We start from the raw sequence: 26,340 nt of genomic DNA on the forward strand, positions 1-26,340 counted from the left end.
ATATAACTATTTTAATTACCTCAAACATTTTTTTCTGTCTGTTGTATTCTGATGACTTCGGTGTTGCTATAATATTGGAACTATGTCATTGGAATTTCAAATATTACCTGGACTACACATGGTGAATTAATTTCATCATTTTTTCTAAAGTAAGACAGCCTTGAATACAGGAAGAAGTGGTCCACCTCTGAAAAGATATCCACTGAAATCATATGAAGAAGAATACTGTACCAGGATTAGGGGAAGACTTATTAATAGCCTACAATATGCAGATGACAAAAGTTATTGCTGGAGGAGAAGAGGACTTGGAACACTGATGAAGATCAATGACTACACTGTAACTTTCTTTTCAGCAAAATATAAATAAAGCCAAAATAGTCCCAACTGGATTAATGATTATGGATGGAGAAAACATTACAGTTGCCAATAATTCTGCTTTATTTTAGTCTACAATCAACACTCATGGAATGAAGACTCAAGAAATAAAAGGACACATGCAATTAAATTATCTGTTGCAAAAGACCTCTTTAATACTTTTAAAAGCAAAGATGTCACTTTGAGGAACTATATGCAAGGCATAGCATTTCAATCATTTTAATACACTTGGGACAACTGGACAATGAAGTGCAGCATTTGAGTTATGGTGTTGAACATATTGTGGTATACCAGAAAAAATGAAAAATACATCTTGGAAAAAGTCTATCTGGAATGTTTCTTAGAGTGGAGGATTGTGAGTATTTTTCTCATATACTTCAGACATGTTTTTAGGAAGGACCAGTTCACAGACGTTTTCTTTGATTAAATAGTGAATTAGCAAAAAAGATGAAGGCTCTCAATTCAATGGATCGATACTGCATTTCAAACATAATCATGCGAAGGCTCAGGACAGGGTAGTGATTTGTTCTGTTGCACATAGCATCACTATGAGTGGGAACCTACCATAGAAACTAACAAACCATAAACAAAATATTGAATGATGCAGGAAGCATCAAAATATACAAGGATTGAATGGAGTCTCTGTACCCAAACAAAATTTGATCAATATTAAGTGATTTCAGGAGGCAGCATATATTCAACTAATGGTATTAAAGGAAGATGTTCAGTTTACTGAATACATTGGTGAAATTAAATAAATAATAAAAGCTCCAATCATTGACAGATTGTTTCAAAAACACATATAGTACTAGAGGTTCTCATTCATTTATAAAAAAATAAATTTGGAGAACAGCTACTGGACAACAAACTGGAAGAGATTTATAACTATATCCATATCTATTTTTATTTCTGAGAAAGTGATTCAGCAGAATGCAGAAACCATTGAACAACATCATTAATGTCACATGCAAGTGAAATTTTGGTAGCTATAATTTAAAAAAATGTTTGTAGTAGTACAATGACCAGAAACTCCAGATTTTAAAGCTGTATTCAGATTATGGCATGGACCAAGGGATGTTATTGTGCCTTGAAAGATGTATGTGACTGAAAGCAGAGAATATAAGAGATGGTTAACTGTGCTTGGCTATACAGAGACATTGAACATCAATCATATCAAATATTATGGATAATAGTGTGAATGATTAGAATTCAGACATGTAATTGTGCTCATTTGAAAGATATATATTGACCTAGAGGTAATCATTTCAGCAAAGGATTTTTACCACATGATTTAGCATCATGGAAAGATGTGCATTTGACTTGTACATGTTAATCATTCTTTTCTGTGTACTGAGCAAATATTCTGAGAAGTTGAACGATGTGAAAAACACATCATCAGAATTGGAGGGCTATTTGAGGTATACTGATGACACAAATTTGCTTAGATAAAGTGAACTCAAACTCTCGCTGTCATCAATTTTGACTCATGGTGACCCTATGTACAGAATAGAGGTGCCCTTGTGATTTTCTGAGGCTTTGAATCTTTATGGAACCAGAAAGTCTATTTTTTTTCTGACAGTGCAGTTGGTAGCATTGAACTGCTGACCTTATCGTTATCAGAAAAATTCATCACCTAAAAGTGAAAGGAGCTTAACATATTTACTGGTGAAAATCAGTAAACAGAAAACAAAACTATTCAAAATTAGACATGTAAACAATATAATGATAGAGAAAAGATATTGAAATTATCCAGTTTGGATGCAAATAAAATGAATGTCATTCAATAAGTCATTGTGGTACCAGTGTTCTCAGGCAAGGAGAAATATTGACCAGGGGGAAGAAAATGATGACTTTTCTTTTTCTAAGGTACCTGATATGAAAATATATTAGAACAGATCTTCTCTCTTCTTACCACAGAACATGTTCTGAAGCTCACCTTCATTCTATCCCCTCTCATCGCAGGCATCTCTGGTTATCAGTTCACAGCTACAATTAGCAGACTGCATGTTATGTGCCTGCAACCTTATTCATTGTATTAACTCCTTATGTCATCATATCCACTTTATGAGCTAAAACATGACTGTTATTTCAACAATTATCGAAAGAAATGGAAAAGTAGGGAGTTTTACAAATTAGTCTAACATTACATAACTAATTTGTGATACATATAACAGATTGTGTTATTAACCACCGAACCACATTGTATTAATACATTTCAATATTTATAAGTTACTAGCAGAGATTTGCAACTGATTTTAAGTGAAAGAAAAGGAGAAAACCATGCTCATTGCTTGGATATTCCATACTGAAATACCTATTAATTTTGTTTCTGAACCATGATTAAACACTTCAAGTCAGGTACAGATAAAGTATTTAGTAAATTTATAAAATGATAACAAGGAGCATCATACTAAAATTCCTCTCCTAAATGAACCAAATCTCTCAAGACAATACATACCCTCAGTTACTGAAGCAATTGTGTAGAGGTCACAAGTGACATTTCTTGGCTACCCAAAGCAGGAGAATCCATCTTCTCCTCAGCCCAAGGACAACTGCCATGAACGCAGAGGTCAGACTTGCCTCCACCCTCCAATTTTCTTTACCTGCTGACACCAACCATTCTTGCCATGACACATTATTTCTCTTCGGTGTTCAATATTTGGTTGCAATTGCTACACAGAACGCTCAGATAATATGATTGTGGAAGCTTCTTAGGGAAGTTCGCAGTTTACCACAAATCAGGATGATATAACTCTGAGGTGATAATAGTCTTTGTCCTGTAGCAGTGCCTCTCCTCGTCAAGAAGCCAAGAATTTCTTCTGCCCTCTGCCTCTCGGCCATATGGTCTCTGGGTTTCTGCCCCTGTGGGCCAGGGTACCTGCCTGCTACTCCAAGCCAATGTCTCATATTCACAGTATCTTTGCCTTGGCCTCTGGTCTCGTTTGTGGCATAGCCCCTGCGGCTCACAGGCAGAGAGTTTCAAGGGTTTCACTGGTGCCTCTTTCTCCTTGATGGTCATAGGCATTCTCTTTCCCTGTTTCTGAGATACTTTTCTTTTCTTTTTATTTCTTTTAAAATAACATTTTATTGGGGGCTCTTAACTTTCTTATAACAATCTATATATCAATTGTATCAGGTATATTTGTACATGTTGTCATCATAATTTCATAAACATTTAGTTTCTATTTGAGCCCTTGTTAACAGCTTCTCTTTTTAACCTCCTCTCTACCTCCTTATCGTCATGGCCCCTTGACAAATTATAAATTATTATTATTTTCATACCTTAACACCAACTGCTGTCTCTCTTCCCCTATGGTTTCTGTTGTTTGCCCCCCCCCCGGGGGTGGGGGGGAGGGGTGCTGGTATAGTGTGCTATTGTTATGTGTCATCCATTATGATCATGTCCCCTTCCTCACCCCTCCCCCACTCCCATGTCTGTTCCTGAGTGGTTTACTTGACCTGGATTCCATGTGACCTAAGCTCTTGTCTCTACCAGTGGACATGCTCCAGTCTAGCCTGAAGTGATATGGAGGACTAGGGTCATGATAGTGGGGATGTGAGGAAGCCTCAAGGAACCAGAAGAATATTGTATGTTTCATCAGTGCCTACTGTGCCCTGATTAATTCGTCCTTTCCTTGTGACCGTTCTGTGAGGGCACTTCCCATTGTCTAGAGATGGGTTTGGGGTTTGCTTGTTTTTGCTTTGCATCTTCTGATGCTTGTTACCTGATTGTGTTGTGTTTCAGTCTGAGTAGACTAGAGAAACAAATCATTAATAACTCATGGGTATAAGAGAGAGTTTTCTATAAAGGGTAATTGTACATTAAAAAAAGCATCCCAAGCCAGTCTAGTCCAAGCCTAGAAGTCCAATATTAGCCCACATGCCTGATGCCAATATGCAAAATCCTCTTCGGACTTACGAAACACATGCCATGGCACCAAATGAAGGACAATCACAGGCAAGTGGGTGTGAAGTCAGTGGTGGTAGAAGCATCTGAGGTAGTTAGTTTATTGTGCCAACCTGGCCAATAAACACATGTGGGGTTAATTGAAGGGTGGAGGGATAAATGACTCGGTGAGCCTTGCCTTTCTAGTTCTCAGATCTCTTGTTTAGTGATGGACAGACCAAGGTGTAGCTGCATTAGCCAGTTCCCTACTTAACTTGCAAGGCTCACTTCCTGCAAGACACCCCCAAGAAACAGCCACATGGACCTACCCCAATACAGCCCTGGGTACTGGAGCACCCGTGTGGAGATCCCTGCCTGTGCTGAGATGCTTACACATTCACTGACTCAGCTTTCCTCCTGCTGTTTGTATTATTGCATGTGTTTTGTGAGATGGAGGAGGACTTTGTGGATTGGTGTCAGATATATAGGCTAATGTTGGATTTGTGGGTATGGGCAGCACTGGGTTGGGATGTTTTCTTAATGTGTACTTAAGGTTTATATACAACTCTCTCTTATACATGAGTTTCTGTGGAACTGTTTCTCTAATGTACCAAGACTAACACAGCATCTTAGTGCTGGCAGGGGTCTCCATGTGGCTCCTCCAGCTCCCAGGGCTGCATCAGGGTAGGTCCATGTGGCTTCTCCTCAGGGATGTCTCACAGGACGTGAGCAGAGAGAGAAAACTATCTTCTGCCTCCAAGGGGGGAAAAACAGGATTTTCCAGAATTCTCAGGAGAAGGGCATGACCACACAGAGATTTCATTGCCTATCTCCAATTGACAAACTAGATTCCACCCCTTCACTTGAAATCCTCTCAAATCGGCATCCGATCATTCTCTAACTACACGGACATACTCCATAATGGCAAGAGCTGTTGTGCTCCTTCCATGTGGTCTGTTGCTTCTCTGCTAGATGTCTGCTTGTTTAACTTCAAGTCTTTAAGACCCCTGGAAACTTTATCTTTTGATAGCAGGGCACCATCAGCTTTCTTCACCACATTTTTTTGTGTACCCACTTTGTCTGCAATGATCATGCCGGGGGAGTGAGCATCACAAAATGCCAGGAGATCACTTTATTATACACAAGGAATAGGACCAATCCTATCTGACCAATCCCCTTTATTAGTGTTCCACACACCATAATCTCACCTGATGATTTAATGGGAGCTACAAAGACATCAATGAAAGGATCATATTAATAAAAAATTACCTCACCACAGGTATATTCACAGTGCTAGAAGACCTTGCCATTTCTAAAGCGGGAACGAACCAAGAAACATGTGAAAGAATATTCTTCTCATTTTTTTGCCTTAAAATCATATCTTATTGCCTCTGTGAGTTAAACCTAAGTTTTTGTTTTGTTTTTCACTTTTAAAGAGAAGTTTATTTGGAAGTGACTTTTATTCAAAAACACTTCCTTTGTTTAAGTATTTATTAAAAATTTAATAACTGGGCTCAAGTAGAAAGAAAATCTTTTGAAAATGATGATGGCAACAAATGTACAAATGTGCTTCACCCAATGGATGGATGGATGAATTGTGATAAGACTTGGACAAGCCCCCAATAAAATGATTTTTTAAAGTTTTAATAACTTTGGACTTCAACTCAGAAGCATTTCATGTGAGCTTTCTGTTTTTAAACTTCCTCAAGTGCTTATTAAAACCTTTGTGGTCCTCAGGGGTCTGTTTATGCTCCAGCTGCACCATGTAACAACAGTGGTAAATTCTGAGGCTTAATTAAAGAATACTTATCATAGCTGCATGGCATGGCGATGTTGGATGACAAAGCCCAGGTGTTGTGAAACTAATTACATAACCAGAACAGACTCAGTGTGGAACACTTGAAGCTGAAGAACAATACATTAATCTTCACAAGCTCTCCCAGAGTAGAGAAGCTTCCCCCCCCCCACACACACACACACACTCACTACAAGCGTCAAGACATAACTTCTGAAGGATTTTTTCCTTCAGTGAAATAATTGCTTATACAGCAGAAAGAAATTAAACCTAAGAAATATTAAATGTTAACAAATGCAAGTAATTTTATTGAGACCTATGCTTCAATCATTGAAAAAAGTTAGAAAGCAAACAAACAACAAGAGCCGAACAAAACCAATGGCTCGAGTATTGTTTTCATTTCATGTTTAGGAAGTTTACTAGGAACCATGTATGTATGAAGACTCTTCTTGTGTTTTCTTTCTTGGTAGCATAACATTCCTAACTTTTGATGCCTCTGCCCTCTTTGGTTGATCATGAAGAATACTGAGGATACCATGGAGTAGGGGAAAAATATCTGTGAGAAGAACGACAGCCAGAGTGGTCCACAGTTAGAATGGCAAAACTTAGCCTCAGGTACTTTGGAGATGTTACCAAGAGAGAATAAACCCCGGAAGAGGGCATCATGCTTGGTAAAGTAGAAAGTCAAAGAGAAAGTGGAAGCCCCTCACGTGTAAGGACTGAAACTGGCTCTAACAATGGGTTCAAACATAATGACAAATGTGAGGGTGGATGAGGATGAGGCAAGGTTTTGTTCGATTGTCTTTAGGGTTTCTATGAATCACAAATGCAAACACATGCAGAAACAGCAACTAAACAACCTGTATTTTGTAGATGGAATAATTGAGGCATATTATGACCAAAAATATTTTTTAAAACACTCAGGAAGTACAAATGGAATCAGTTAAGGAAAATCAAAACACTAACCTTTTGCAAAAGGGAAAATGAAACAGTAACAAAGGAGGCATTAATGATTAGATCTTTAAAACACTTGTTTCTGGTGGCTGTTGGCTTGTGACTGAAATGATTTCATATTTTATTCTTTTAGAAGTCTGGAAGTAATGTCGAAATCTGTATGTAAACATGAAGGAATAATATTTATTAAAAATTTAAACTAGATAATTTTTACCTTTATAGCATATTGCTGGAAAACTAGTAATATATCAGGAAGAGGTCGAAGTGATGAAGAAGCACTTCATGGCAATGAGTTATGTTTTATGAAGTTAAATCGTTTACAACTCTGAGCTTCACACCTAGTGGCTGCACGTCAAGAATTTGAACATATTGAATAATTTAACAGGTAGTGGATTTGCTTATTACCTTCTTGCTGGTCACTGTGTTAGTCTAGGTGGACTAGAGAAGCAAACCCATGGACACATATGTAGTATAAGGACGAGGTGTATATACAAGAGTAATTGTGCATTAAGAAAACATCCCAACCTAGTCCAGTCCAAGTCCTTAGTCTGATATTAGCCCATATATATTCGATACCTATCTATGAAGTCTTCTTCAGACTCACAAAACCCATGCAATGAAGTCAAATGCAGGACGATCACAAGCCAGTGGGTAGAAAGTCTTTGGGTCCAGTGGTGTCCTAAGCATCTCAGCTCTGGCAGGGGTCTCTCTGTGGCTTCTCCAGCTTCAGAGGTCTGGTTGCATCTATGTGGCTTGTCTGGCTCAGGACACTAGGGTAGCTCCATGTGTCTTGTCAGCTACCATGTCTCCCAGGGAGTCCACAGAAAGACAAGTGTCTCCTGCCTCCAAGGAGGAAGTACCAGATTTCCCAGAATTCCTAGAAGGCCATGCCCACACAGAGGTCTCATTGGCTATCTCCAGATTGACAGACTAGACTCCACCCAGACACTCTTAATCCTTAAATGGCTTAGGTCACTACCACAGTCACCAATATATTTCAATTACAGTATATTGAAATGGATCTTAATTTTGTAAGGTTGATGTAAAAGAAGTACCAAAAGTGGATGGATTAAATAAAACAGAAACTTGATTTTTTTTTCTTTTCATTTTTGAAACTCAGAAGTCTACATTCATGGCATTCGCTCTAAGAGGGAAGTCTTGGCAGGGGAAGTTTATTACCTCAGGTTATGTAGACCCAGTAGTGCTCAGATTCCTGCTATTTTCCAGGTAGTGTCTACAGTGTGCTTATCTGTGCTTCCTTGTGTCTGTGTCTAAGCTATATCGTTAGTGTTCAGAAGTAATTAGGTTTAGGACATGTATTACACTGATAAGACCATATTGACTTCATAAAGGAAAATTGCACTTCTTGATAGATTTAGCAAGACTTTTTCTGACAATGAAGGCCATGCTATTCCTCTTGATTGTGTTACCCTTGGCATAGGAAATCACTCATTTTTATTAAAAATGGACAATATAAGTCGCTATCAGTTCACTAATGTCTAAGATATTGATCTTTATGAGTTCCACTTCATTTTTCACCACTTCCAATTTTTCTAAATTTATACTTCACACATTTTAAGTTCTGATCATTAGAATTTTCCAACTGTTTCTCCTTAGCTTGTGTCATGTTTTATCACCATGTGAAGATCCCAGACTCCACTACCACACGTCTTACCAGACTCATGTTGTCACCTTCATTGACTTCCCTCCATGAATCATCTTCTCTTTAATTACATTTTGAGTGCCCTCAGACCTGATATAAAAAGTCCTCTAGTACAGCGTTTCTCAACCTGTGGGCCGCTACCCCTTTGCCCAATTCATAACAGTAGCAAAATTACAGTTATGAACTAGCAACAAAAATAATGTTTGGGGGGTCAGCACAACATGAGGACCTGTATGAAAGGGCCACGACATTAGGACGTTCTCACCACTGCTAGCACTACATCTGACGTTTTACTCCCTTCTTTGTTGTGTCTATCATTATCTGACAATGCTTCGAATTATACATAAGGGTTTCAGAGACTTCTTCCTCTAAGTGGGGAGCCAAGTTCTTGTCTGTTCTTAGCCTGAAACCCTGCTTTAATGTGTTTACCTTGGTGATCCTGATGGGATTTGAAACACCACTGACCTAGCTTTCAGTATCATAACACACAAGCCACCACAGTACAACAAACTGAAAGACAACTGATGGAACAAAGGAAACAAGATCCTCAAATAAAAATGCATTCAATATATAAGAGCTAGGATTCCAGTACATATTTTGAGGAGATGTAATTCAAATAATAAAAATAGCTAGTGGATGCACTAGTATTGTCCTAATTAAACTTAAATACTATTATTTCTGATAAATATCAGTCCATGGCTCACAATCAGTGCAGACATTCATCATCTTTGCCCAAAATGTCCCTGATAGTATTAATAGTATTCATTTCCACAGGAAATAACTTTGACATACCTACAATTAAAAAAATCAAATATTATTCTTTTCTGCAATCACAGTAATTTTGAAAATCCTTACTATGCATATGATTTCCTTAGCTTCAATACAATTTGCAGATGAGTGACTGGTGATTTGTTCCATAGATTTTCCCTGGCCTTGTTCTGGTAATATTGAGATAGAGTCATTTTGATCCAGTGCACAATGAACACATGTGTTGTCATAATTTATGCTATGAAAAAAATTGGTATTAACAATAAATAGGATGTGCTATTATTGTGAGGTGCCATTGAGTGGTTTTCAGTTCATAGTGACTCTGTGAACAATAGAATGGCACACTGTCCACTCCAATCTGTTGTCATCCTTAAACTTGTGTGTCTGACACTGCCATTGCAGCCACTTTGCCAATTGATCTCCTGAGGAGATTTCTCCTTTTGGCAGCCTGCCTATGTTTGACAAGCATGATTTCCTTTGCCAGGGATAGGTCTGTCCTGACAAATGTCTAAAACATATGAAGCAAAGTCCCGCCATCTTCTCCTCTGAGGAGCACTCAGGATCTCCCTCTTTCAAGACAGACCCATCTGTTCTTCTAGCAATCCATGGCAATTTCAATACACATTACAACACTGTAATTCAGACATAATAATTCTTCTGAGGTCTCCCTTATTCACTCATTATCCAACATTCACATGAATGTGATGTGAACGTGATGACAATAGCAAGGCTTGGGTCAGGCACCTCTTAGTCCTTAAAGTCACACTTTTGCCCTATAACAGTTCAAAGATGTCTTGTTCAATAGATTTCCCTAACGAAAGGTATCATCTAATTTCTTGACCATAGCTTCAATGAGCATTGAATATGAATGGAAGCAAAATGAAATCCTAAACTTCAATCTTTTCTTCCTTATCATGATATTGTCTATGAATAAAACATTAGTCTTACAAAATTTGATCTTGTAATCTTTACATCATTTCTTTCACCAAGGCAATATTTTCCAACTATATAGTCTCCCTCATGCAAATGCCTCCAGTATTTGAATTCCAATCACTAGTAATTATCAGTTCCTCTTGATTGCATGTTTGATTAATTTTATACTACAGAAGTAGGTAAAACATCAATTTCTCCCTCCTTAGTTAATGCATATATTAAAATAATGGTCATATTAACTGACCTTCATAGTAAATGCATGGATACTATCCTTTCACTCATAGCATAGACATTAGAAGGTGAACTTTGAAAATGGCTATTATCCAGTTCCCCTTCAATTGTCCTTTTGGGCACAGTGGGTTTTGTTAGTAGGTGCCATCCTCATAACCATGCCTATCTTTCTTCTTATACAATATATTTTCCCAATATGTTGTGCTGCTTTATTTCTTGACTGAAATAACATCCTTGAAAATTCATAGTTTCCTCATTTATTGTAATCTTGTTCATTAGCCCAATTGTGTATTTTTGGTTTTTGTTTTAATGTCTAAGCCTGTTAATGTGTAATTTATATTGAAATTACTGTATTTCTTGATCTTCATTAATAAGGCTACCAACATTTTGTACTATTGGCAATTAAAGTACAGCAGACTATATGATTTTCTGATTCAAAATGGCCAATATCAGCCACACTTCAGTTCACTAACACAAATGCATACAATTTTGCTGAAGATTTTTTAAAAAAAAACAAGCAGCTGAAATACAACAATCACAAGAAAGCACGAGCAATTTAAGTCAGATTTGGAAATGATGGGGATTCAGGGATATCATTGCTTATATCGGATGGATCTTAACTAAGAGCACAGGATACAAGAAAGATGTTTACTTTTATTTTATTCACACTACAAAGGAATTTGATGTGTTTATCAAAAGAAATGATAAATAATACTATGAAGCATGGGAATACCATACTTCATTGTGTTTGCGTAAGCCTGTACATAGATCGTGAGACAGTCAAACACAACAATGGAATTCTGTTTGATTTAAAATCAAATAAAACCCTTGTCATGGCTGTATTCTTATTCTTTAAATAAATGTGTTCAATTTCTAGATACAGCAAATAATAAAATAAACTAGGCTACATGCACAATTTGTTATCATGTTCGGAGGGAGATTCATTAGCAACCTGTGATATTCATATGACACAACGTTACCTGTGGAAAGTCAAGAGGGAAAGTAGCATTTACTAATTAAGGTCACAGTCTACACCTTGACAACAACAACAACAACACAATTCTCACAATTAGTATTTTAAGCTACATTATGAGAATGCAGAAAATATGTAAGTTGTCAAGCATTTAATTTTATTGTAATCCATACTCAATGTCCAAAGAAGTAATATTCAAGAAATGAATCCCTGTACTGCATTGGATAAATCTGCTTTGTGAGATAGCAACCTACAGTATAGATTACATCACAATGTAAAGAAGATTAGAATCCTCACAATTGGACCCATAGGTAACATGACACAAATGACAAAAAGATTGAAGTTGTCAAGGAATCATCTTGCTTGGATCCATAGTCAAGCCGTATGGAAGCAAATGTATAAAAGGTTTTAAGAAAGTTATAAAATTTATATTGGCTAGAGGACTTTTATTTATATTATAAAAAATGTCACACATCTGATAATGTGTGTCAGATGTACCTCTGACCATTAAAATATATCTTTAATTTATTTCCCCTATACATTTCTGAAATAATTTCCTTTTTATTTTTTTTATTTTGATAGTCATATAGTTGTTGATACTTGGTATATTAAATGAAATAAAAATTTGACACTTTAGTATACAAAAAATATTTTTAGACAATGTGAAAGTTTCAAAAGAAAGCATTCAAAGGTGTAGCCAAAGCAAAGACAATATAATATGAAAAATATTTAAACGGAGGAATTTCCAAAGTCAGTGTCAATGAGTTAATTGCAAGTCACAGTGGCCTACCTTACAGATCAGAGTAGAGCAGTTCCTGTGCATTTCTGAGAGACTGTACATTGTTATGGGTGTAGAAAACCGCATCTTTCTCCCACTGACGGCTGGTGGTTTTAAACTGCTCACCTTGTGGTCAGCAGTCATCTCACCACCAGCATGCCTACAACTGAGCAATATGATATGAAAATAAGTTAGATTAATAAATGATACACAGACAAATGAATAATAAATTTAATTTTTTAAAAACCATCTGTTGTACACAGAGTGGGCATCATCTAAAGACACTGTGAAATATTCTATGAAATACTAGTAAGAATACAATTTTGGTGGAAGAATACAATTTATTATCCAGGGCATGAAGAGGAATGAATAAATGAAAATGCATTAATAGCGAAAGATGTTTCTCTGGAAAACTGGTGGATACTGGAAGTACTAAATGGAAGGGAAGATTTTTGATGGAAATATTAAATATATGTGGTTTGAGCTCTGAATTTCAGAATTTGTCACATCCAAGAGCCCCGTGTTCCATAGTTGACTTGCTTTCCTGGCTGCAATGTTTCAGAAGTCGATGCCATGGGCTGTTTTATGAGCACCCTCTGGGAGTGTTGAGCTATCTATCAAGCTTTGCTTAGTAGGCCAGAGCTTAGCCATTTGTGTCACCAATTAACCTTTCACATTTTTGTTTTTAACACACTACTTAAAGTTGACTCTCAGTATTTCAACTCCCTTAAGGAAGTTGAATATGCAGGAAGAATCTATAGCAGTGATGTCTGTACATTCAGGTCTACCACTTACCTTGAGTTGATTGTTTAGTCTACGTCAAGATCTAACTGCAATTCCTAGGGTATTCAGTGTCTGTAATTTTGGGGAAGTAAATAGCCATTGTGTTTTGCTTTGTGTTATTTTGGCTTCTTTTGAGGGTCCTCTGAGTGGAACGAAATGTTCAATCTTTGGGTAGTAGCCAACCACTTAATGTTTGCAGCATTTATGGTATTTTTACTGAACTGCTAAGTATATAAAATTCAACTCTAAAAAAGGCACAAGGAACAAATATAAATATAGGAATTTGTCACTAGGAAAAATTCTCATCATTTTCCAAGTGTTGCTTATTTTACCTTTAACTCACCTTTAGTAGAGTTACATTGACATGGGGCTAGATTTGGATGGCAAAATCTTTGTGAATCCCTTATTCTCTATAACTTTACCTGAGACTTCTTGACTCACACCACATGGGAAAGGTCATGTAGCTATAAAATGCCTGAAACTTAAACTTTCACTAGTTATTTTATGATTTACACAATCTCTGAGACCCAGACATTTGTGTGCCTAGTTCCCAGAAGACATCTCACATTTTGGTAGAAACATTGTGAGACTTTTTTACTTCTTTTGCATCTTTAGACTAAGCACTGGAAAAGAAGGGAGTTGCAGATGTGGCATAAGAACAAGGATATGAAAAAGTTTTGCTCACTTTCAGTCAAGTCACTTTTCACTCTCATCAAAAATAAGTCACTTGACCTTCTGGGAAAGATTGGTAAATTAGACCCTGTGTCATTAATTTTAAAATAAGTTCATTTTAGTTAAGATGAAGGCTTTTTCATTTCTGTAATGCATTAAACAATTTGAGCACATTTTATGAGCAAATATTTTAAACCGAAATGAAAATATTTCATATTAAAAATAAGCAAATACCACTACATATTTTGCTAGATAAATATATTACCAAATTTTACATATTAAATTAGTTTTTCTTCTAAATGGTTTATAGTCTTCACTATAGTTTTACAAAAAGAGACAAAGAAATGTCTCCTTTTAATTAGGGAACACATAATCTAAGTATATATCCATTATGTCAAATGGCATAGTATTCACTAAAGCAAGTGGCACCTCAAGTTTTTTTGACCTTGAAATGTAATAAGCACCTACCACTCTACTTATGGATATATTTCAATAGTCTCTAATTAAAGAAATACAATTCTTATTCCAAGTGTCCCTTTAGGTTTTGTCATGCATCAGTAGGAATGAAAATAATGGCAATCCTCATAAATTTGGCAGACTATTGTCTTTCAAATTAAAAAAAATAATGTTTTACATGAGACTTTAAACAGCAAATTATGTTTCCCAAAACATATTTTAATGTAAATTATTTCCCATCATTGGTGACAACTTTTACAATGTGTCAACATACTCATTATTTTGGTTCCGTTCATGCATTCCCATCTTCCTTTTGGATAAATGTTATTATTTAATCTCAAAGTGTTAATTATTTAAGGAAGCACACTTCTCATGGATTATTTTGCTCATTTTAAAAGCCAATCTATTATATGGCTGATGCATGAACTGAGAAATAGCTTCAATCCAGTTTTAAGGGTAATTTAAGGTTATACTCTCAGGGATTTCTCTACTCTCTTCAAGTCTTAAAACCTGAGGTTTATTCTATATTTTCCTCTCATTCTATTAGATAACTTCCATTAGTATGAAAGTAACTCAATCTAAAGATAACAAAATGATTGAACTAGTGAGTTGTATTATATGTGAGTTATATGCCAATCATACTGCTTGAAATACAGAAGAAAACAAAGAGTATTCACAACTGGACCAATTGAACCATGTTCATCAATCTAAATGGAAAAAAAAATTTTAGTTGTCAAGATTTTCATCTTGTTTAGCACCACAATCTATGCTCATGAAAGCGAGAGTCAAGAAAGCAAACACCTTTGACAGAGTCTGACCCCACTCAGGATGTACATGGCAGCCAACTAAAAGGAGGAGAAAAGAGAGGGGGGAGAAAGGGGTTTAAAATGAGGGTGATGGGACAGGGCACTAACGCCATAGGGAGAGTATTCTTTATGTCTCCACAGGACAGGGAGAGAGGGACCAGACCCCATCCCAGAGCACCAAGCCTTGGGGGCAATTTACAGACATGAAGAACCTAACTAACAGAGAGGATGTTGGGGACAGGACCAAGTCAAGCTATGTTGACCCTCTCCCCAGAGAATGCAATAGAGAGGACAGCACCGAAGATAGAGACCAGGGAGAGATGTGGTTCTGTTCAGACCCCCCAGAGGAAACAAGAGGGAGAGAGAGGAGCTTGGAGGAGACAGACAGAGAGAGAGAAAAAGAGAGAGAGAGAGTGAGAGAGAGAGAGAGAGCCTCATTATGGTCCACCAAGTCCTAGGTTACAATATCCCTCCTCAGAGCAGTCAATGCACAGTGAGGACTGTAGGGCTCCTCCATGAGACAGGACATTACCTTACTCACCCATAGTGCCACATGGAACAGCACTGGAGAGACTGTACAGAAAGTGTTCCCAGTCTTCCCCATGCACAGCAGGGTGAGGTCAGCAAGAGGAGCAAAGTAACCAAGTCCCTCAGGAATCCTTAAAGTAGGCTTTTGACTTTGGGGTCAGGGCTTGGCACCTCATCAGCCTTGATCAGAATACATACATAAGGGTCAGCCTACAGACCTGGAACTAACTATTGATATATTTTTCTTTTTTTTAGCTTTTTTGCTTTTCTTTTGCCCTTTGTCTTTCTATATAAAATAATCAGGGCAAACAATCCTGAGAAGAAAACAATGGGACCAATGGTTCCAGGGGTACATGGGACAGGAAGGGGTAGGGAGGGGTAATGGGGAGCCAAAAACTCAGGGATAAGAGAACAGAGAGAACTAAAATTGATGGCAAGGAGGGTGTATAATGCCTGGTGGAGTTTACTCAAGTGAAATGTATCTGAGAGGAATGACTGAGAGTTGAATGGAAGGTGAACATGATAGTGGGATATGAGGAAGGTGAAAGGAAATAGAGGAAATAAATAGGAGGTAAAAGCTATTTAGAAGCAAAACTGTAGGCATGCATACATGTAAATATACTAATTTATAATTAGAGGGATAGAGACTAATGTACACATATTTAAATGTTAAGTATTAAGATAGCAGATGAATTTTGGGCCTTTATTCAAGGCCTCCCTTAACACAAAAACTCCTTTTTCTAATAACCTTGTACTCTGATGCTCACCTCCCCTATCTGATAACTAAAGACAAAATGGGTACATAAGCAAATGTGGTGAAAAGAGTGGATGGTGCCTGGTTATCAAAAGATATAGCTTCTGGGGTGTGTTAGTCTGGGTAGACTAGAGAAAAAAAATTCATAAACACACATATGTGTATAAGAAAAAACATTACATACAAGAGTAATTGAATATTGAGAAAATATTCCAGTCTAGTCCAGATGAAGCCCATAAGTCTGAGATTAGTCAATGTCCAATATCAATCGATAAGGTCCTCACGAAACACATGAAATGATGCTGAATGCAGGAAGATCATAGGCCAATGGGTGAAAAGTCGTGTGGATCCAGCGGCAGTGTAAGCATCTCAGTGCTGGCAGAGGTCTCCACATGGCTCCACCAGCTCAGGGCACTAGCAGAGCTCCATGCTGGAATGTCTACCTGGGAGTGTTTTTGTGTCCCATCTCCAGTGAACTATTAATCTCCATGGTGTCACCAAATGACGTCATCAAATTGAAACCTGATTGACCCCACCCCTTCACTCAGTCTCAAATTGACAACAGATTATGTAACTACCACATGAGATCTTAAAGATTTTAAGTTAAACAAGCAGTCTTTCAGAAAGGAAACAAATACATTCACATGGAAGAAGCACACCAGCCTGTGTGATCATGAGGTGTCCACAGGATCAGGTATCAAAAGACCCACATAAAATTATGTTCATGTGAAAGGGTTTTGGAGTAGAGATCCAAAGGCCATCTGTAGATAATTGGATATCCCCCCACAGAAGGGTTATAAGGAAGGGATGGTTCAACCAAGGTGCAGTATAGCACCGATGAAACACACATCTTTCCTCTAGTTCCTGAATGCTTCCACTGGCCCAAGCCCCCCATTACAATGACTCAACTCTACCTTACAAATCTGGCTAGAATGGAGAACACATTTTGGTACAGATAAGAGCTCTCAACACATGGAATTCAGGACAGATAAACCCCTCAGGTACAGTAGTGGGAGTAGCTATATCTTGAGGGTAGGGGGATAGTTGGGGAAGGGTAAGCGGGGGAATGGGGAAACCATCACAAGGTTGACTATATAGCCCCTCCCCCAAAGATGAGAATAATAAATGTGGGTGAAGGGAGACTACGGACAGTGTAAGATGTGAAATAATAACAATAAATAATTGATCAAGGATTCATGAAGGTGGGAGGATGGGGTAGGGATGGGGGGAAAAAAGGAACTTATACCAAGGATCAAATAGAAAATGTTTTGCAAATGATGATGGCAACATCTATACAAATATACTTGATACAATTGATGTATGCAATGTTATGTATGCTTAAAATTATGTAGCTTAGCTTTGGCTCTTTATCATCCCTCAGGACCTTTATGGTTTTTTTATTTAGAAGTTGTTTTTTGAAAATGTTGAGTTAGTTTTATGGATAATGTGATGCACAGATCTTTTCTCTCTGTCTTTTCTATTTTGCATATGGATAACACTGGCAGCACCATTTCAAAAGATTTTTTTCCCATTAAATGATCTTTGTACATTTTTTGAAGATCAGCTTCCTCCCGAAAGGTGGATTTACTTTTGTGTTGTCAAGTCCACAACAATGGTTGCTGTGTCAGGCAAGGTTTTTTGATTATTATTGTAAATTTTTAGACTGGTACGAACGAGATTTTGTATTTTCTCTTCTTCTTTGTAGTTGCTAGGTGACATCAAGCAGGTTTTGAAGCACAGTGACACTCTAGACAAGAGGATGAAACCCTGCCTTTCTCAGCACCTTTTTCACATTCATTGTCATGTTTGAGACAATTGTTACAGCCACTGTGTCAATCTCTTGGACAATCTTCCTATTTTTCACTGACACTCTGTAGTACTTACATCATCTTTTGTCAACTGGAGACTTTAGAGTGAAGGCGTGGAATTTAGCCTGTCAATCAAGTTGCAGCTTGATGACCTCATTTGGAGGCACTAAGACACATTCTCACTCCCTGTGGGAAATTACTGAGGAAGAGGCCGATGGAGCTACCCTGATGCAACCAGAGCCCTGGGAGCTGTAGGAGCCATGTGAAGACCCCTGGCACCACCTGAAATGCTTCTACTGTCTCTGAATCCACAAGACTTCCCACCCACTGGCCTGTGATCTTCCTGCATTCAGTGCCATTACATATGTTTCATGACTCTGAAGAGGAATGTATAGATTGGTATTTCACCTATAGGCTAATATTGGACTTATGGACTTGATCTGGACTAGGCTGGGCTATTTTCTCAATATTCAATTGCTTTTATATATAAAGCTCTTTCTTACATATGAGTGTCTATGAATTTGTTTCTTTAGAGACTAACATGCCCTCTATTTTACAAAGCATGATTCCTTTTTCCAGTGAATGGTCTTTACTGATAACATATGTAATATCAGTGACAAGAAATCTTTAAGTATTCTCACTATACTACTTTTAAGGCAGATTTTCTTAGTTGATCTTGGATCATGGATCCTCACGTTCTTAACCTGCCTGCCTGCATTTCTTCCTCCTTCGATGCATTTCATATTCTCATTATTAAGCATGGCTCTCGGTTTATCTACACAGTATCCCTGTCTCCACTTAGGTATTCTGTAAAGTTGATTTCCTGTGCTACCTACTCTGTGTTTCACAATGGTCATGCTTGGCAGAGCAAGTTAACAGAGCATTTGTTGCCTCTAAGTCTCCTCCTTTTCTATTTTCATCCACTATCTTTTTCCCTTTGGTGTTTGATCTAATTCTTACGCTTACTTTTGCTATTTTGAATTCCAGAATTATCATCTGTTTTTTTTCCCCCTCAGTTCTTTGCTGTAGGTGACAATATTGGGTGTACAATCAAACCACCATCTTGGACCATCTCTCAGTTTTTAAAAGAATTAATATTATATGAAAATTAGAATAATAATGCAAACTTAAGATGCAAACTTAAGATGGTTAGTATATTGAATAATTAACATTATATAATACCTGTTTTTCCTTAACAAAATCATGGTAAATTATGCCTGAAGTGCAGTTTGATTTTTTTCAGAGATACACTCACAGGAAGATACAAACCATAGTTATAAAAGCTAGTGACTTTGAATTGTTATGACTTTATAATTAACAAGACATGCTTTAGTCAATGCTTTCTCTTTTAATCCCTACAACAATGATATGGTTTAGTGATTAGTGATGAGGGAGTAGAATTAGCAATTGGCTCACAACCAGTTGAAAGTGTAGTTAATATAATTTTTTTCTATAATAAATAAAGAAATAGCACTAAATTTAGTTAACAAAGATAAAAACAAAATAAAAACATGATTTAGCATACACAATTTTAAACTTGTAGTGAAATATTTTGGACAAAATAATTCTATGAACAATTTATTACATATGGATTAATAATCAAACTTGTAAAAGATAATGAGATTTGAAGCACTGTGCATTAATTCTTGAAATTAATATGTAATAATATTGATTTCCATGTATAATGTCCAGAAAGGGACAGAGCAGATATTAAAAGAATATTTTATAAAATAAATACTTATTTATCATATTAGAAATAAAACCAATTAAAAGAACCTTGGAACATTATTGAAAACTCATTTATTATATATGATAAATAAATCATCCTATCACCTCTCTCTATCTCTCTGTCTATTCATCCATCCATCCTTCTATCCATCTACAGAAACACAGCCTTTGATATTTTGCTACTTTGACCCAAGCCATGATATTTTCTAAACACTTCATTTGTCTATGATAGTTAGACGTTGGCTAATGTACAACAATCAATAATTCAGGCATTGATTTGTGGTGCTGGGGAAGAAAATTGAATGTACCAGGGACTGTGAAACGACAAGCCGATATATCTTGGAAGAAGTATACCAGAGTGCTCCGGAGAGTTGAGGATGGCAAAACTTCATTTTATATCTTAGGTAATTCTTATCTATTGGCAGAAGAGACCCATCCCGAGCGAAGGACATCACACTTGCTAAAGTTGAGGTGCAGGGAAAATGAGAGGGGCTTGAGGAGATGGTTGGGAGCAGGGACTGCAATGGTGGACTCTGCCATAGGCAGAATGGAGGACGGAGCAAGCGCGGCAATGTTTCCTTCTGTTGCTCATAGGTCGCTACGGATCATGAATTCAAGGAAGCTAACAGACAAACACATATCTATTCCAAAATAGTTACTACACACTAGGGGAGTAAAAAGTATAGCTACTGGAGATCCAATTAATTTCACACATGTATGAATTTATTTAAAAAGACATTTTAAAACATGTCATATATTCAGTGGATAGCTGCAGACAAGTTTTCTCAACAATACATTTATCGTATTCTTGTTAGGGTACCATTCAGGAAAAATGGGGAAAGGCTTGGGATACTTTTTGTGCCCTGGAAGAAAATGATTTTGTGGTCAGGGTTAATAATAAAATTTTAACAAAACTCAAGTGGACATCTTCCCAAACTGCGGAAGTATGCAACAATTCTATAGAAATACTATCTCACACCAGACCACAATGTGGTGGAGGAATCAATATTTTAATGAGGGTTAGTGAGACCTCAATGATAAGTTAAGAAACAGAACACTGACAAGCTCAAAAAATTAACAACCATTGGTGAAAAGACACACTAGCGGTTTATTCTGATAGATAGCTACTGACTCTGGGATTCCACCTGGTTTAGCATAATCCATTTTAAATAGACATCTCGTTGTCACAAGCTTTCTATTTGACAGGTACCACAAGTGTGTGCACACCAACTAGCTCGAAGAGCTGTGTGTCCCATCAGTCTTTCAAGCAAGATTGAAACTAATGAAAATAATTTTTAAGAATAAATAGTAGCCAGGGATAAGTCTTATATTTATCAAAATGATCAAGGGACAGGTCCAATCAAAACATTTTCTGCCAAGGATCTGCTAGGCCAGTTACATCCAAGGCAGATGCATCAGCTCAAATGATGAGCTCTCTCAATCTCTCTCTCTCTCTCTCTCTCTCTCTCTCTCTATCTCTATCTCTATCTCTATCTCTATCTATCTATCTCTAGCTCTCTTTATCTATAGCTACATAGAAAGAGTGAGAAATGTGGCGAGATTTCAAAGAAATAATCTTGTTAGATTTTACTGAAGATTTTATTTCTGATTTTACAAAAAAAATCACTGCAACATATTTTAAGAAAGTTTTAAGAAAATTCAAAGCTGTCTGGTGACCAAAAATTCAGGAAAATTGTGACAATAAAATTAGTTACATCATGAAATGCACTTCCTCATTGTTCAAGGTTAACATGGTCTGTCTGAGTATTTCATTAAATAAACTTACATCATGCACCTTCCAGCTCAGCTCTTACCATTATAAACATCTTTCTGTTTGTAAAACCCAAGAAACATTTTTAAAGGTACCTAGTTGAAGACTTTTGAGGATGCTAAAACTGCCGTTTTGACATGCAAGTTCAAGAGCTCAGACTTCTTGGGAAAGGAACAGACAGGTGGAAACACACGTTCATACTTTGATATATTTTTAACATTTATATTTTTGTAACAAAATTTTTGATATCTCTCTCCTCCACCGCCTTCTCCCTCTCCCTCTCTCTCTCTGTGGGTATGTGTGCATTTGTGTGTGTGTGGGTATGTGTGTGTGCATGATAGCAGCACAAACTAGATGTTAACAAGTTTACGCTGAGTCATGGAGAACCCACATGTGTCAGAACATAATTACTCTCTGTGAGTTGTAATATTTGATTTTTACATGGTTGAACAGTGTATGAGTGTTTTGTGTAGATGTGAACCAGCTGCCTGTGTGCAAATGGTTTAACTCATCATTAATCAATCGCATTATTTAGGGATATACATATACATACATAAATCAATATGCATTTTGTTCATGGTATATATGAAAAGAGAAAAATTCCTCCATAAAATTGCTTTTTATGATTTCCTCAGTTGTAATGAAGTCAATCCTATGAGGGATAGTGGTCTGACACAATAAACACATTCTTAGTTTTAATATGAATGACTTAATTTGAACATTTGCCTCTGCCAATTACACATCTGGTTTAAAAGAAGTGTAGCAGAATGCTCCTTAGTAATGAGGTGGAAAGGCTTAGTCTCACATACTTTGTGCTTCTTTGGGGGAGAGATCAGTCCTTGAAAATGGATATCTTGCTCGGGAAAGTGGGAGGGTCAAAGAAAAAGCGGAAGAGTTTCAGGGAAATAGATTGACACTGTAGCGGCAGCAGTGAGCTAGTTCAAACATTGAAACGTTGTGAGGATTTTGCAGGTCCGGCTAATGTTTCATTCTGTTCTACACTGGGTCACTCTGAGTCGGCACAACTCTACGGTGCCTAACAGCAATAAAAACAACTCTGCCACTTAGCAAGTGTGTGCCCTTCATCAATTTACCAAGAATCTGAGCACAAGGATGACACTTGCATTCATATGATTGTTAACATTGTGTGCTGTGAGGATTATGTGACATTTATTTATTATGTCACTCTATGTTTCTCTGATATTTGTTGTGTAGTTAGGATACATTGATAATTACTGATGATCGAAATACAAAAGTTGGAAACAGTATTGGAGAATACAGATAAGAAGAAGGAACAGTATTTAGAAAATATTACTTGGTGATGGATGGAAAGCTGGAGATACCAAAGTAGAATTTTAAAACACCAACAAATTCTTCATTTAAGTGGCTATTTTCAATAACACAAATATCAATAAACATGTGCACTACATGTGGAATACATATACCTTATATACTCAAGTATAAGCTGACCTGATTATCAGCTGAGACACCTAATTTTACCACAAAAAAACTGCATAAAAACATGTTTAAAAACTTGGCTTATGCATGAGAGTATATGATAAATCTAGTTGACTATATTGGTGCAAGTAGACAATAGAGAAGCTCTATATCACACGAGGCCATGTTGATATTAATATGAGGATGAAATGGAACATCATAAACTCCTATGTAAGTTCAAGGTGAAGTTGAAGAAAATTAAAATAAGTCCAAAAGAGCCAAAATACAACCTTGATTCTATCTCATTTGAATTTCAAGAATGTCTCAAAAATAGACTTAATGCATTGAACACCAATGACAGAAAACCAGATAAGTGGTGAGATGACATAATGACTATCATTAATAAAGAAATCAAAGGCTATTGAAAAGCAAGGAAAGAAAGAATATCAAAGTTGATATCAAAAGAGACTGAAACTTACTCTGAATCATACAGTATCTAAGTAAATGGAAGAAGTGATAAAGTTGAAGAGCTGAACAGAAAATTTCAAACAGCAGCTCAAGAGGACAAAAAAATAATATTATAAAACATGTGCAAAGGTCGATACCTTAAGTTAAAAGAACTGAAGAAAAATTTCAACCCTATAATATCTCTACTGAAAGGTCATATGGGAAAAATATTGAACAGTAAGCTACAAAGACAGAAAGAATACAGTTACCAATATTCCACCATTTCAAGAGGTACTATATACTCAAAAGCCAATGGTACTTATGGTAGTTACAAAATCTGTTCTCAATTTGAGACTTAAGAGTGAAGGGATGACTAGCTTGTCATTCTGGTCGCAGTTTGATGCCTCATTTGGAGACGCTAAGGAGATAAGTAGCTCGCTGGAGGTGGAACACACACTGACTCCCTGGGAGTCATTGTTGTACAGAAGACACGTGGGGCTGTGCTAAAGCCCTGGAGCTGAAGAGCCATGTAGAGACCTATGCCAGTGCTGAGATGCAACTAAGGCCATTGGATCCACAAGGCCTTCCACCCACTGACCTGTGATCTTCCTGCATTCGGTATCATTGCATGAGTTATGTGAGTTTGAAGAGGACTTTGTAGATTGGCATCAGGCATATGGGCTAATATCAGACTTATGAACTTGATCTGGACTGGACTGGTATGTTTTCTCAATATGTAACTGCTCTTATATAGAAACTCCTTTATTTTACACATATGAGTATCTATGAATTTGTTTCTCTAGTCAACTCACACTTACACAGTACTCAAGGAAGAAGCCCAAGCTGCACTAAAGGCTTTAAAGCTGAAAACATGAAGGCCAAAAACTAGGCTCTAAGTATTGATGGACTGCTGTAAGACACGGTTCTCTAGAGAAGCAAAACCAGGACACTAATATTACATATATATAAACATAAGAAACTATAAACAGTTAATTAATCTATAAAGCAGTACAAGTGACTCCGTTCAGCTCACTTCTGTGAGACAGCTGTGAGACACTGCAGTCCTTCAAGTCTTGAGGGCTGTCGGGAAGTCCTCTGTAGAGCAATTCAGACTATCCGGCCACAGGCAGCAAACAGCAAGGCAGGTCACCAATTGTCAGCCAGATGACAGGGTCCGACAGTCCCCAGCTCAAGAGATGTATATACGCTAATGGCATGGTGAAGCAGGTCTTCAAGGAACCTCAAACTATAGCTACACAGTCCACGGGTTCAGTGTCCCACAGGTAGCGTAGTTTGCAAATTGAGGCAGAAACAAGCTAAGGCAGCCGCACACTGGACCGATGATCAAAGAGCAAGTGACAAGAAAGGGGCAGCTCACCTAGCCATTTCTCTCTCTGCCCTTCAATTAATCCCACATGTGTTCATTGGCCATGTTGGCACAATAAACCTACCTATCACAACTACCAATTGAAATGTCCAACAAGCTTATGAAGCACTGGAAGCACTCCCTCCTCTATACCAAGAAATCTGGAAGAAAACTACCTAGTCAACTGACTAGAAGAGACTCGTGTCTGTATCGATTTCAAATACAAGTGGCCCAGCAGAATGTGCAAATTATACAACAATATATCACGTGTGCAAGTGATACCTTTTGCTGAAGATCGTTCAGTGTTGATATCAGGCAGCTCCCAGAACTCCAGACTGAGTTCGGAAGAGAAGATGGATCAAGGGAAAGCATTGCTGATGGCAGACTGAAAGCAGAGAAGATTAGAAAGATGTTTACTGGTGTTTTACTGATCATGCAATGGCGATCGACTCCGTATCATAACAAACTATAAACGGCTTTTAGAAGCACGAGAATTCTAGAACATGTCTTGTGCTCATATGGAACCTGTACTTGAATAAGAAGACAGTTTTGCAAACAGAACAAGGAACATGGTTGAAAATGAAGAAAAGTTTGTGTCACAGTCGTTTCTCCTGATCATACAGATTCAATCCGTATGCTGAACAAGTCATCAGAAAAGGTGAGTTCATGAAGAACAAGGCATAAACATTAGGGAAAGTCTTATTAGCAATCAGAAATCTGCAGATGAGACAAGCTTGCTGGCTGAAAGTGAAGTGGACATGAAGGATTTGCTGATAGAGACCAAGAATTGTAGTATTCAAACTGGATTACAACCCAATGTAAAGGAAAACAAAAATCATCATATCTGAACAAGTAGGCAATATCATGTTATACTGAAAAAATATAGAGGGTTTCAAGGATTTTTTCTTGCTTGAATCCACAACCAAGTTTCATGGAAGAAACAGTCAAGAAATCAAAGCACACATTGCACTGCGTAAACATGTTAGACAAGGCTGTAAAAAGGAACTCAACCATCACAAACATTGAGATAAGGACACAGGTCCAGGCTACATACATAGAACACCTGCAAATAGTCAGAACAGACTTGATTGCACATAAACAGAAAGTTGAAAGGAATTTTGTATCTTCTTTAAGTGTAATTTGGAGTCCCTAGGTAGTATGAATGGTAAATATGCTTCACTTCTAAAGAAAACATGAAAAATAAATTTTAGACCATTTTAAAGCTCATACTTACCTCATTTTACGTACTATTTTTAATTTATATATTGATGTGAATTATTGAAAATAATTTTATGAGTTATAAAACTACATTATTTAAACATTTTTAGTTTTAAACATTATAAATTTTGGTGACTCTATTTTTCATTTTTTTAAAATTTTGTGATTAAATCAGAGTGTATTTTGCTACATATACAGGAAAGTTTGCCC

The sequence above is a fragment of the Tenrec ecaudatus genome, chromosome 3 (genome assembly GCF_050624435.1).
Source record: "Tenrec ecaudatus isolate mTenEca1 chromosome 3, mTenEca1.hap1, whole genome shotgun sequence".
NCBI classification, from domain to species: Eukaryota; Metazoa; Chordata; class Mammalia; order Afrosoricida; family Tenrecidae; genus Tenrec; species Tenrec ecaudatus.